The 11,485-nt window shown below is 51.4% G+C and overlaps 1 pseudogene; it reads left to right on the top strand.

Annotated features, from left to right (window-relative positions):
* The first annotated feature begins 2,686 nt into the window (after nt 1-2,686).
* Nucleotides 2,687-3,075, top strand: LOC132479263 (large ribosomal subunit protein eL31-like; annotated as a pseudogene).
* The last annotated feature ends 8,410 nt before the right edge of the window (nt 3,076-11,485 follow it).

The following is an 11,485-nucleotide window of genomic DNA, read 5'->3' as shown; positions in this document are numbered from 1 at the left end:
CCAACGGAGCGCTGCCGGCTCCGTGCAGAGCTGCGTGACTCGGGGGCGCGCGCCACTCCCAGCCCGAGCGCCGGCAACCCGGGTCCCGCTGGGAGGTAGTGCCGGGCGCCTTCCGCAGGCTCGGCCCTCCTGGAACGTGCTGGACAGCACTCGCAGGCCCTGCGCTGCAGACTTCTGCCTCCACTATCTGGTTTCACACCGTGCCCGGGGCTGATGATCAGAAGGTGCAAGAAGGCCCCGAGCTGCGTGCGGTCCTGGAAGACCATGCAGGGGCACAGCGGAAACGCAGGTGCGGCAGGGCCCTCCCAGGGCTCGGTGGAGTGCACGAGCCCGGCGTGCTGGCTCTTCATTGTACCTTCTGAGCCCTCATTTCTGAACTAGCCCCAGCTTCTCCGGGCTTCCCAGAATTACTACCATTGCGGTCTACACCCTCAAGGGCAAAAAATCTGGACCGGGAGATACGGTACTCTACACTGGGAACAGCTGGCACCTTCCTCCTTGCCCAGTCTTTGGGAGGCACGGAATGGGGACGCCCACACGAGCTGGGGGTCACCCAGAGTCGAAGGAGGGCATATTCACTGTGTGAAAGGTACATGCGAGGAATTCTAGGGATTTTTCTCTCCTGCCTTGCAGGTAGCAGAGTCTGCAGAGCTTGGATGCTTGTAAGGGGGTTGAGTCCGTGAAAACTGAGGGAGCCTTCCCAGTCTCACCAACAATTCACAAGACAGGTTTGGAGTGGGCAGGGACTATGTCCATAATGTGTGAGTTCCTCCCAGCCCCAGGACGGAGTATGGGATTCGAGTTTTGCCCACCTCTCCCACGGTCCCTGGGTCTGGTCAGGTCATGCACATTCTCTCAGGCAAGCTCGGAGCTCCTGCGTGCCTCCAGTTCAAACCGGTGATGGTCTGAATTGTTGAGGCAGACGATAACCCATGCGGGTTATTGGACCAGTGTGAACATGCCCTGGAGTTCGTGTCGGATCCTGAACAGGGGACGCGTCTTCTCCTAGGGGGCGGAGGCCTTGGGGAACTTCAGCACCATGGGATGGACAGCACCCTGGAGGTGCAGGCCTAAGCGCAGTAGGGGCTGTGAGCGCCCAACTCCCCCATCGCGAGCTTTAGGGTGGGAAGCCAGGCGGAGGGACGGTCCGGACGGGGTCGAGCTCCCGGACCCGGGCCTCAAGCCCCAGAGGCTGTGTGGGGCTTGGGGCCAGTGCTCAGAGGATAGGGCCCGAGTTTGAGGTCCCTGCTGAGGGGGAAGGAGGCGGGGAGGGAGCCAGATCCGAGCTAGCCTGGGAAAGCTGGTGTTCCAGAACCGTGGAGTCCACGGCTGAAGGCGAGTCCTGGTCAGCCCTCCTTGAGCCTCCATCCGGTTCGCTTGGAATTCCAGTGTAGACGCTGACTCTGGTGTTCTTTGCGACAGATCTCTGGCATTCGCAGGCCCAGGTATGCAGCCTCCACTACCCGCCCCAGATTAAAAAGAAAGATAAGGGCATCTCTTGAAGGGAAATGGAGATGTGGAAGGGCTATTCCAGGGGAGGGAGGCAGCGGACTCGGCAGAGCTGACCTGGTGACCGCGAGTAAAGGTACAGACTTCGAGGAACTGTATAGATGACCCTTCACAGGGTTCAGGTTACACACCCCACAGGAGCAGAACCGCCTCCCTGAAGCCGAACCGTCCCCAGCGCCTGTGGGGTCCGGTCGTAGCGCGTCCCTGTCGGACTGCAGCCCCCGGACTGAGCGGACAAAGGCGGAGGGGGAGGCGCTTGGGAACCCTGACAGGTGCCCCCTCCCCACCCCAGGGCCAGGATGAAACCCAGGGCCCCCACTAAACATGACTCCATCTAGACACAACGCCCCATCTCCTGAACTTGCATTTAAGGCTCCGGTCACACCCCACTAACTCATCTCTGGCCACATCCACTCCGCAGACAGTCCCAGGGTTCCACCTCCTCACTGTTTCGGCCTCCTCGGATTTCTGATTCCACCCACCCGGAACACCCTTCCTAGGCAGGCTTGAAGATCCCCTTTCTCCTGAAATGTCCTAGTTCCAACACCTCCAACCGGGCAGCATGTGCCGGGTCCTCCCTCTGCCCAGGCTCCCTGCTCTTGTGGCAGATGTCGCTCTGCGGGTCTCTCCTCTCTACGCTGGTCTGTCTCTCTCAACCCCAAGGCCCTGAGTTTTCTCAGGTCAGGAACTGGCTTGGCTTCTCCACAGTAGGAGCTCCACAAATATTGGTCAGTGAAGGAGGCTTGTCTTGCTTTACTCAGCGTGGGTAGCATGGACTGAGGAAAGGTGGGCTCCTGAGGGCCAGTGGCTCAGGATCACCCCGGGGAGAGTCTCGGTGAAATGACTGCCCCCCTGATCCAGCCGCTGGTCCCAATCTCGGTTTATCCAGTTGTAGGATGTATTGGCAGTGTTATGAAAATGACATGACGGGGGAGAACATTAGGGTCTTGGGCATTCTGAATTTATTTTACAGATAGGGCCACAGGCCCAGAGACGGGGCTGTAATTTGTTCCAGGTCACATAGCAAGGTAAGGGAGGGCCAATGTCAGAGGTTTTTTAAAGATGAACAGATGGAGAAAATCAATTTCCAGCCCCAGAAAACTGAACTGGGGAAAACCTGGCTGCAGTGTGTGTTACCTCTCAAAAAGCTTCAGCTTTCCAACCCTGGCCTGGCAGGATGGCTCCTGCAAAGAAGGGTGGTGAGAAGGGCTGGTCCGCCATCAACTAGGTGGTGGCCAGAGAATACACTATCAACATTCACAAGCACATCCATGGAGCGGGTTTCAAGAAGTTTGCCCCTCAGGCACTCAAAGAAATCCGGAAATTTGCCATGAAGGATATGGGGCCTCCAGATGTACGCATTGACACTAGGCTCAACAAAGCTGTCTGCGCCAAAGGTATAAGGAAGGCCCCATACTATCTCTGTTGTGTGGTTGTCCAGAAAACATAATGAAGATGAAGATTCACCAAACAAGCTCTATACGTTGGTTACCTATGTACCTATTACCACTTTCAAAAATCTACACAGTTAACGTGGATGAGAACTTACTGCTGATTGTCCAATAAAGTTATAGACACCCCCCCCCAAAAAAAAGCTTCAGATGTCCCTGGCCAGGGTGAGACCACTGACATCATCCAGAAACACACAGGCGCTGATCCCGGGTTTGCTGGGCCAGGATAAACGAGGGACCGTAGAGACCGTTTTTGTCCCACTCATACATTTTATAAGACCCAGAGAGAATAGATCACTGGCCCCAAGCCACACCGCGAGGTAGGGAGAGGGCCTGGGATAGTGTTCTTCTCAGATCTGAACTGTTCATGGACTATTTCCTTCCACGCGAAGGAACCTCGACCTCCCAGACACGCATGAGGCAACCACCTAGCAAGGTCCTCCAACTTAGCAAGGTCTCTGCCTCGGGCCAGGGATCTGCCACTGATCGAGTGCACGACGCTCTACTTCTAGTCTTGAGTAAAAAGCAGGAGTAATCGATTGGTTTCCCTGCCCTGCGTCGCCGAGCACTGATTGGCTCTGGTTTGGAACTGGGAGCGAGCCGGGGGCGGAGCGGTGGGAGGGGCTTGGCGCCGAGCCTGAAGGTTCTGGAGCAGTAGGAGAGCAGTCCTGTGTAACAGGTACTCGGAGCCCAGAAGCGCTGTCCCGTCGCCAGGTGCTCAGTGAGTGCAAGAGGCCGGGCAGGGGCGGGGGGTCCCATTCCTCCTCACCGCCATGGGGTCTAAGTCCCATCTAGTCCTCCTTTTATTTATTTATTTATTTTTTTGCGGTACGCGGGCCTCTCCCGTTGCGGAGCACAGGCTCCGGTCGCGCAGGCTCAGCGGCCATGGCTCACGGGCCTAGCCGCTCCGTGGCATGTGGGATCTTCCCGGACCGGGGCACGAACCTGTGTCCCCTGCATCGGCAGGCGGACTCCCAACCACTGTGCCACCAGGGAAGCCCTAGTCCTCCTTTTAAATCGCCCTCAATCTGGCGCCTCCTTGCCGCGCTCAGAGGCCCTTCCGAGGCTCGCAGTCTATTGGCTCCTTCGTTAAAACTCACCCGTCTTATAACCAATCCTTCAGTCTCGATTTTAAAGTAGTTGTTTTCGAAAGAAGTCATTTGCAAGCGGCCCTCCCGTGCTGAAAGCAGGGCTGGGGGATCTAAGTTCGCGAACCCCTCTCTACACCCCTGGCCTCTGGGGTTCTGCCTTCAAGCACATTCCCGTTCTCTCTTGGTTGCCCGTAATACACAAAACGGTGGTCTTGGAACATTTACTCACCTGGTCACCATTTCCTCAGCTGGAAAGGGAGCCAAGTTAGAGTAATAAGATTTGGAAAAACAGCGACAACAAAAATCACAAAAAAATGTTACTAAATGCAATGCCATTTGAGAGAACAAGCTGTCAACAAAATACACTCAATTCTCTGGAAGGGGGGGCGGGGAGGGGGAAGGAAGATGACTCTGGAAAATTCCTAGCTGTATTGATATAAGTAATCCAAACCTAGATCCAAGAAGTGCAGGCCCAGCCGGTTTAGGGACAGCCGTTTTCCCAGCTTCCCCCGGGGATTCCTGGGCTTTGCTGCCTGGAATCACAATCACACACAAGCTCCCTGAGGCAGTGCTCTGATGGGTGTGACCCCAGCCCAGCTGTGTCCTACCATATGGATAGTGTAATCACTGAGTCTGCCCCAGGGAAGCTGGAAGCAGGCCAGAAGCATCAGGTTCCTCTGAAGGCCCCTCATATTCATGGAGGTGTGGTCCAGGGCCAGCCCCAGAGGCCAGAGGCAGATTATTGCCCCCAGGAGCCTGGTCTGCACTGGGGGCAGTGGCAAGGGCTCATGGAACAGAGGGCCTGGAGGAAGGGATTCTCCTTCACTCCTTCAGTCCTTTGACCTTAAAGAAAATTCTCTGTACTCCAATAAAAATTTTTAAAAATTCTCTATAACTTTAGATTTTCCAGCCCTCTAAATAGAAACTTGGAAGCAAAACTCTGTTTTAACATTTTCCAGCACCTGACTGCAAACATCTGGAGTCCTTTAACTGGACTGGCTCAGTGTGACTGCAAACGGCTGGAGTCCTTTAACTGGACTGGCTCAGTGTGACTGCAAACATCTGGAGTCCTTTAACTGGACTGGCTCAGTGTGACTGCACTGGCCTTGTACTACCAGTGTCACTTTTTCACTCTTACAACCTTGCAGTGTGGGTGGAATCACCCCATTTTATACATGAGGAATGCAAGGCTCAGAGAGGTTCAGCTGAGAAGCCGCTCAGCTAGCAGTGGCAGAGCCAGTATTCTGACTCAGGTCTGTCTGATGTCAAAGTCTCTCCGTTGCCCCGCCTCCCTTCCCAGGCCAGACAGTTAGATGCTCACTTTCCGCGTCCAGCCTCTGGTGTGTTTTCAAGTTAACCAGGAACCAGTGGCTAATAATTTCCTCCTGAAACTGAAAAGGTGGAATAATGAAAGTATCATTAGAGCAATCACTGTTGCTGCATTGATGCTGCAGCTTTGCTTAAAAGTTTGAAATGTGGGCGTTCCCTGGCAGTTCAGTGGTTAGGACTCGCGCATTCACTGCCGAGGGTGTGGGTTCAATCTCTGGTCGGGGAACTAAGATCCCACAAGCCATGCGGCACGGTGAAAGTTTGAAATGTATTTTACTTTTTTATGAGAGCTATATCATGCTTCTTCATAAAGGTTTAGTTCTACACTCAGCACAAATAAAAAATTATTTTAAAAAAACCCTCAAACTGCCCTCAAGCTTGGAGAAATACCTACGCTTTGAAGAGGCAGATGGGAGCTGAGACTTGCTGAGGGGCTGAGGGCCCAGCAGAGTCATGCCTCCCGCCTCAGGCTCAGTCCTGGAGAGGAAAGGAGTGAACTACCTGCACCTTTTGAAATGCTTTCTTCCTCGTTTATTTTATTTTTAAAAAATTTATTTGTTTGTTTTTATTTGTGGCTGCTTTGGTCTTTGTGGCTGCATGCAAGCTTTCTCTAGTGGCAGCGAGTGGGGGCTACTCTTCGTTGTGGTGCATGGGCTTCTCATTGCAGTGGCTTCTCTTGTTGCGGAGCACGGGCTCTAGGTGCGCGGGCTTCAGTAGTTGCGGCACACGGGCTCAGTAGTTGTGGCTCGCGGGCTCTAGAGTGCAGGCTCAGTAGTTGTGGCACACAGGCTTGGTTGCTCCGCAGTGTGTGGGGGGTCTTCCTGGACCAGGGATCGAACCCGTGTCCCCTGCATTGGCAGGCGGATTCTTAACCACTGCGCCACCAGGGAAGTCCGGAATTAGTTCACTCTTAGAAGTAGAATTACTGGGGTCCAAGTTATGAAGATTAAGCTTCTTGGTGCATACTGCCACAGAAGTAATAGGAGAGATTATGCCCAATATATATACACGCCCCAGTCAAGTTGACATATAAAATTAGGCATTGCAGGGGTGAATAACTGACACATGCTACAACATGTATGAAACTTTAAAACATTATGCTAAGTGAAAGAAGACAGTCACAAAGGACCACACATTGTATGTTTCCATTTATATGAAATATCCAGAATAGGCAAATCTATATAGATAGAAAGTCTCTGTAGTGGTTGCCTAGGGCAAGGAGGAAGGATGGATTTGGAGGTGATGACTGAGGGGTGTAGGGCTTCTTTCTGGGGCAATGGGAATGTTCTAAATTTACCATGGTGGCGGTTGCACAGCTCTGTGAGTATAATTAAAGGCATTGAATAGTACACTTTAAATGGATGTTATGTGAATTATATCTCAATAAAGCTGCTAAAAATATAGCAGTCATTCATTTTAGCCAAAAGAGGGGTATGTTTGATATTTTATGGGTGGCAGCACATTGACCTTATTTTTGTCCGTGCTTAGACAAAATTATGAAGGAGCCTTATTTTGTCTCATTTTATCATGGTCTCAGAATAACCTTGACTGAGGTTGGTATTCTGTGATTGTTTATGTCTGACAGTAAGAGAAAATGACCTGGCTCTGAGTGTCTGAGGTCTAACTGTGAACATCAGATCAGTTCTGGATGTCAGGGGCTGCTTTTTCTTTTCCTCAGCAGACACTGGGAACCTCAGCTGGTCCCCCAGGGGCCCACAGGAATGTGAATAAACATACTTGGAAGGTCCACAGAAGCTCTGGTCCCAGCCTCCTGCTGGTGTGAGCCTGGGCTCCCGTGCCTGGGATCTGGGAGGTGGGGCCACCAGGCCTGAAGAGAACATGTGTCACCTGATTTTTTGTGCTTGTTATGTTTGTTGTTATTTCAAAATATTTCAAGGCAGAAGTTTCCCCCACTGGCTGTGCCAAGGAGGCCCCCCAACATACTCCAGTGACCTTGTCCAGCTCCCTCCCTGCTCTGTTTCCTCCCCCAGGACTCCCTCAGTAGCTCAGGGAGGACTTGTAGGGTGGGGGTGAAGGGGACGGGAGGGGGGCTGCAGCTGTTTCAGGCTTGGCGAGAAGGCGACTCTTCCTGTCTCTGCCTGCTCTCCGTTGCAGAGATCCAGACTGGGAGTTCAGGCTGTTGATTAAACTTTATTTGTGTTGGGTTTATCTCAAAAGACACCAAGGGGGTATCCAGAGTCCCTGCAGACCCTTGCTGGTATCAGCGGCCCATCAGCGGATGCAGAGGGCAGGATCCAGTAGGGGCCGGGTTCCCAGTGAGAAGAAGGCAGCGGAATGGCGTGGAAGGAGCACTAGCGGGGGGCAGAAGCCTAGGGTTTGAACTCCAGCCCTGCTCCCTTCCTGCAGGAGACGGAAGGCCTTATTCCTAAGGAGAGCCACTCTCGTCTGGGCTTTCTCTCCTGTTAACTCAGAGAGGTGGTTGAGCTCCATCGTTTAGGGTCCAGTGACCCCTCACCTGTTTCCTCCCCTATAAAATCAGTGATCCCAACAAATAAGCTCACCCCTCTGGCTCCACGAACCTCCTGTCCAGCCTCACCTCTCAGTGTTCCAGCCTCTCACCAGATGCTCTGTATCCCCCACCTCTGTGCCTTCGCTCACTCCGGTCCCTGGGCTTGGATTGCCCTGCTTTCCTTCTTTGGTTAAAGTCTGCTCCTTTCGAAAGACTGAGGTCAGTCGTCACCTCCTCCAGGAAGCCTTCCCCAATCTCCTGCCTACTGGCTGGGTTAGAAGCCTGATCGATACTCTTCTGCTCAATACCTCTGGGCCTAAGGCTCTGCTTTGGGGGGGGGTGTTGTTGGCCTTTCCCTGAGCTGTCAGGACCAGGAGCGCAGTGCCTCACTCCCCTGTGTTTCTTCCCCATGTCCAGTATGGGTCCAGGCAGAAATGAATTTAAATCTTACATTATCTGGGGGCGGGGGAGGGATAAATTAGGAACTTGGGGTTAACAGATACATGCTATTATATGTAAATAGATAAACAACAAGGTCCTACTATATAGCACAGGGAAATATATTCAATATCTTTTTTTTTTTTTTTGGGCCAAGCTGCGTGGCTTGCGGGATCTTAGTTCCCCAACCAGGGATTGAACCCAGGCCCTGGCAGTGAATGTGCCGAGTCCTAGCTAGTGGACTACCAGGAATTCCCTCAAGATCTTTTATAACTCATAATGGAAAAGAATCTGAAAAAGAATATATATATATTATATATATAACTGAATCACTTTGCTATATACCTGAAACGCTATAAATCAACCATACTTCAATTTTTAAAAATCTTACATTATTTGGTCTGTATATATCCTCCCCATTGTAACCTTCCTCTCACTGCTTCCCACTCCCATTACTGGGTCTTGGTGGTCCAGGAATACCCTGCCCTGTACCTGGGGCCCCAGGGACAACAGGGTGATTGAGCTCTTGTATTGGGGACCACACAGACCGACTATCCCCTACTGACTCAACCCAAGGGCTCTTTTTCTAGAAATGCTGGGTCCCTGCCCATGAGGGACAGGTTTCTGACTTGAGGTTGTGAGTTAACACCTGGGTTTGGCCCAAGGCATAGTGCAGGAGACAGAGCCTGGCACAGCTGCCCTGAGGCCCCAGCCTTCAGTGACCTGTCTGTGAAATGGCCTCTGAGCAGGTTAAGAAGCCAGTGCATATAAAGCACTTGGTGCCATGCCTGACACAGGTTCAGGGTACCCCAGAAGTTAGCTGGATTGCTTGTGGGAAGGGGTTTACTGGGGTAGCCTGCCTGCCCCGCACTGGCATCACTGGCATCTGTTCCCACAGGGGCAGGGGCAGTGTTGAAGACCGGCAGGGGGAGGACAGAGGCTCCTGGGGTGACGACAGGGCCACTGAGTGGCAGCCCCACACTTGGTACAAGAACATGTTGTAGAGCCTGATGGTTCAAAGGGAACCACCTGCCGGGGCCTCACTCATGACTTAGCACGTTTGCTTTCATAAGACCTTCTTTGTCCATGGACCCGGGCTGCCAACATCCATGCCTAAGAGCGTTGAGCTCCTGTAGTGTGCCAGCCCTGGGCCAGGCACTGGAAGTGGGAGGGTGGGAGAGAGCGATGAACAGTGCATCTTTCACGCTTTCTGGGAGCTCTCAGTCCTCTGGAAGAGACAGTCAAAGAGACAGATGGGGACAGGAGGGTGAGAAGTGCCGCGACTGAGGGCAGTGCTGGGGGTGGTGGGGACAGGGGGGGATGCCAAGCACGGGCAACGGGAGAGTGCATCTGTGAGATCTGTGTCAGGCAGTGGAGTGGCCCAGGCCTCCGCTCCTGGACAAAGCACATGGGCTGTGGCGACTGGGATCACCTCCCACGATCCGCTCAGCAGACCAGGGCTGGACTTGGCCTGAGGCCCACACAGCTAGTTTCAGTGGTTCTCTGGTGGCTTTAAATTTAATTTATTTGAGGAATTCCCTGACAGTCCAGTGGCTAGGACTCTGCCCTTTCATTGCCAAGGGCACTGGTTCAATCCCTAGTCGGGGAACTAAGATCCCACAAGCCCCGCATGGCACAGCCAAAAAAACCACAACTTTGTGTCTAAGTAATACAGGCAGGTGGTTGAAAAGAAAAAGAGTACTGTGAGGCTTATAACAGCGTCCTCCTCCCACATGCTCCAGAGCAGCTCCCTACTTTGAGAGGCAGCTGCTTTCAGATTGTTCTGTGGTTTTTGGAGCATGTATGTCCATATCTTTAAATCATATGCTTCTGTTGTTTCTCACTGAGTTTAAAATTTTAGACATCTGTTCACTTCCTACTTTGATGAGGATTTAGCCTTTACTTTCTTTCCCTACAGTCTCGATATTATTTTTATCACAATTTCTGATTAAGTTAGTTTGCAATGTCTTTATTATTATTATTATTATTATTTTGGCTGTGCCATGCGGCTTGCAGGATCTTAGTTCCCTGATCAGGGATCAAACCTGGGTCCCAGCAGTGAGAGCGCCAAGTCCTAACCACTGGACCACCAGGGAATTCCCTTCATTATTATGATCATGTAAATGTTGTTCACAGCAGAGCCTCATAATGCAATAGAACTGAATTTCCTATGTTGTAAAATGTTTTGTTTTTTCCTGTAGTTAATAGTTAACTTATTTTTCACTTGCTTAGTTTCTTTTATAGCACATACATTTTGTCATATTTAAGAACTCTTTCCCAAACCCTTTATCACTCCTTTATTTTCTTCTAGAATTTTATAGTTTACATTCTTACATTTATTTATTTATTTATTTATATTTATTTATTTATTTTTGGCTGCGCTGGGTCTTAGTTGCGTCACACAGGATCTTTGTTGCGATGTGCGGGATCTTTTAGTTGCGGCATGTGAGCTCATAGTTATGGCATGCAGCCTTCTTATTTACAGCATGTGGACTTCTTAGTTGCGGCATGCAGACTCTTAGTTGCGGCATGCATGGGGGATCTAGTTCCCCAACCAGGGATCAAACACGGGACCCCTGCATTGGGAGCGCAGAGTCTTACCCACTGGACCACCAGGGAAGTCCCCCTCCTTACATTTAGGTCCATGATCCATTGTGAGTTAATTTTTCTATGTAGCATAAGATTGTAGTTGAATTTTTTTTTTTTTTTTTAGTGCATATGACAATTTGTTGAAAAGCTTGTTCATCCCCCTATTGAATTGCTTTGGCACATTTGTCAAAAATCAGTTGACTGGGAATTCTCTGGTGGTCCAGTGGTTCGCACTCCATGCTTCCCCTGCAGGGGCATGGGTTCGATCCCTGGTCAAGGAACGAAGATCTGCAAGCTGCATGGTGTGGCCAAAAAAAAAAAAAAGAAAAAAAAATCAGTTGACCATACAGTATAGGCCTCTTTCTGGACTCTCTATTCTGTTTCTATACACTTATTATTAATTCATTCCTGACCTGACCACAAGAGCCAGCAAACATCCACTGATCATGCTGGCAATCACGGCACCTCCCTCCAGCTCCCTTTCCCCTACAGGCATCCTGGAGACTCTCAGACCTCACGCTCCTGTTGGGATTGGGAGCTGCCTAGTTCTGCTGCCATGTAACTGTCACCCAAGAGCATCCCTACGCCTTCATCTGGGGATCCCCAGG

The sequence above is a fragment of the Mesoplodon densirostris genome, chromosome 18 (assembly GCF_025265405.1).
Source record: "Mesoplodon densirostris isolate mMesDen1 chromosome 18, mMesDen1 primary haplotype, whole genome shotgun sequence".
Lineage (NCBI taxonomy): Eukaryota > Metazoa > Chordata > Mammalia > Artiodactyla > Ziphiidae > Mesoplodon > Mesoplodon densirostris.
This window is presented reverse-complemented; position numbering and strand designations above follow the sequence as displayed.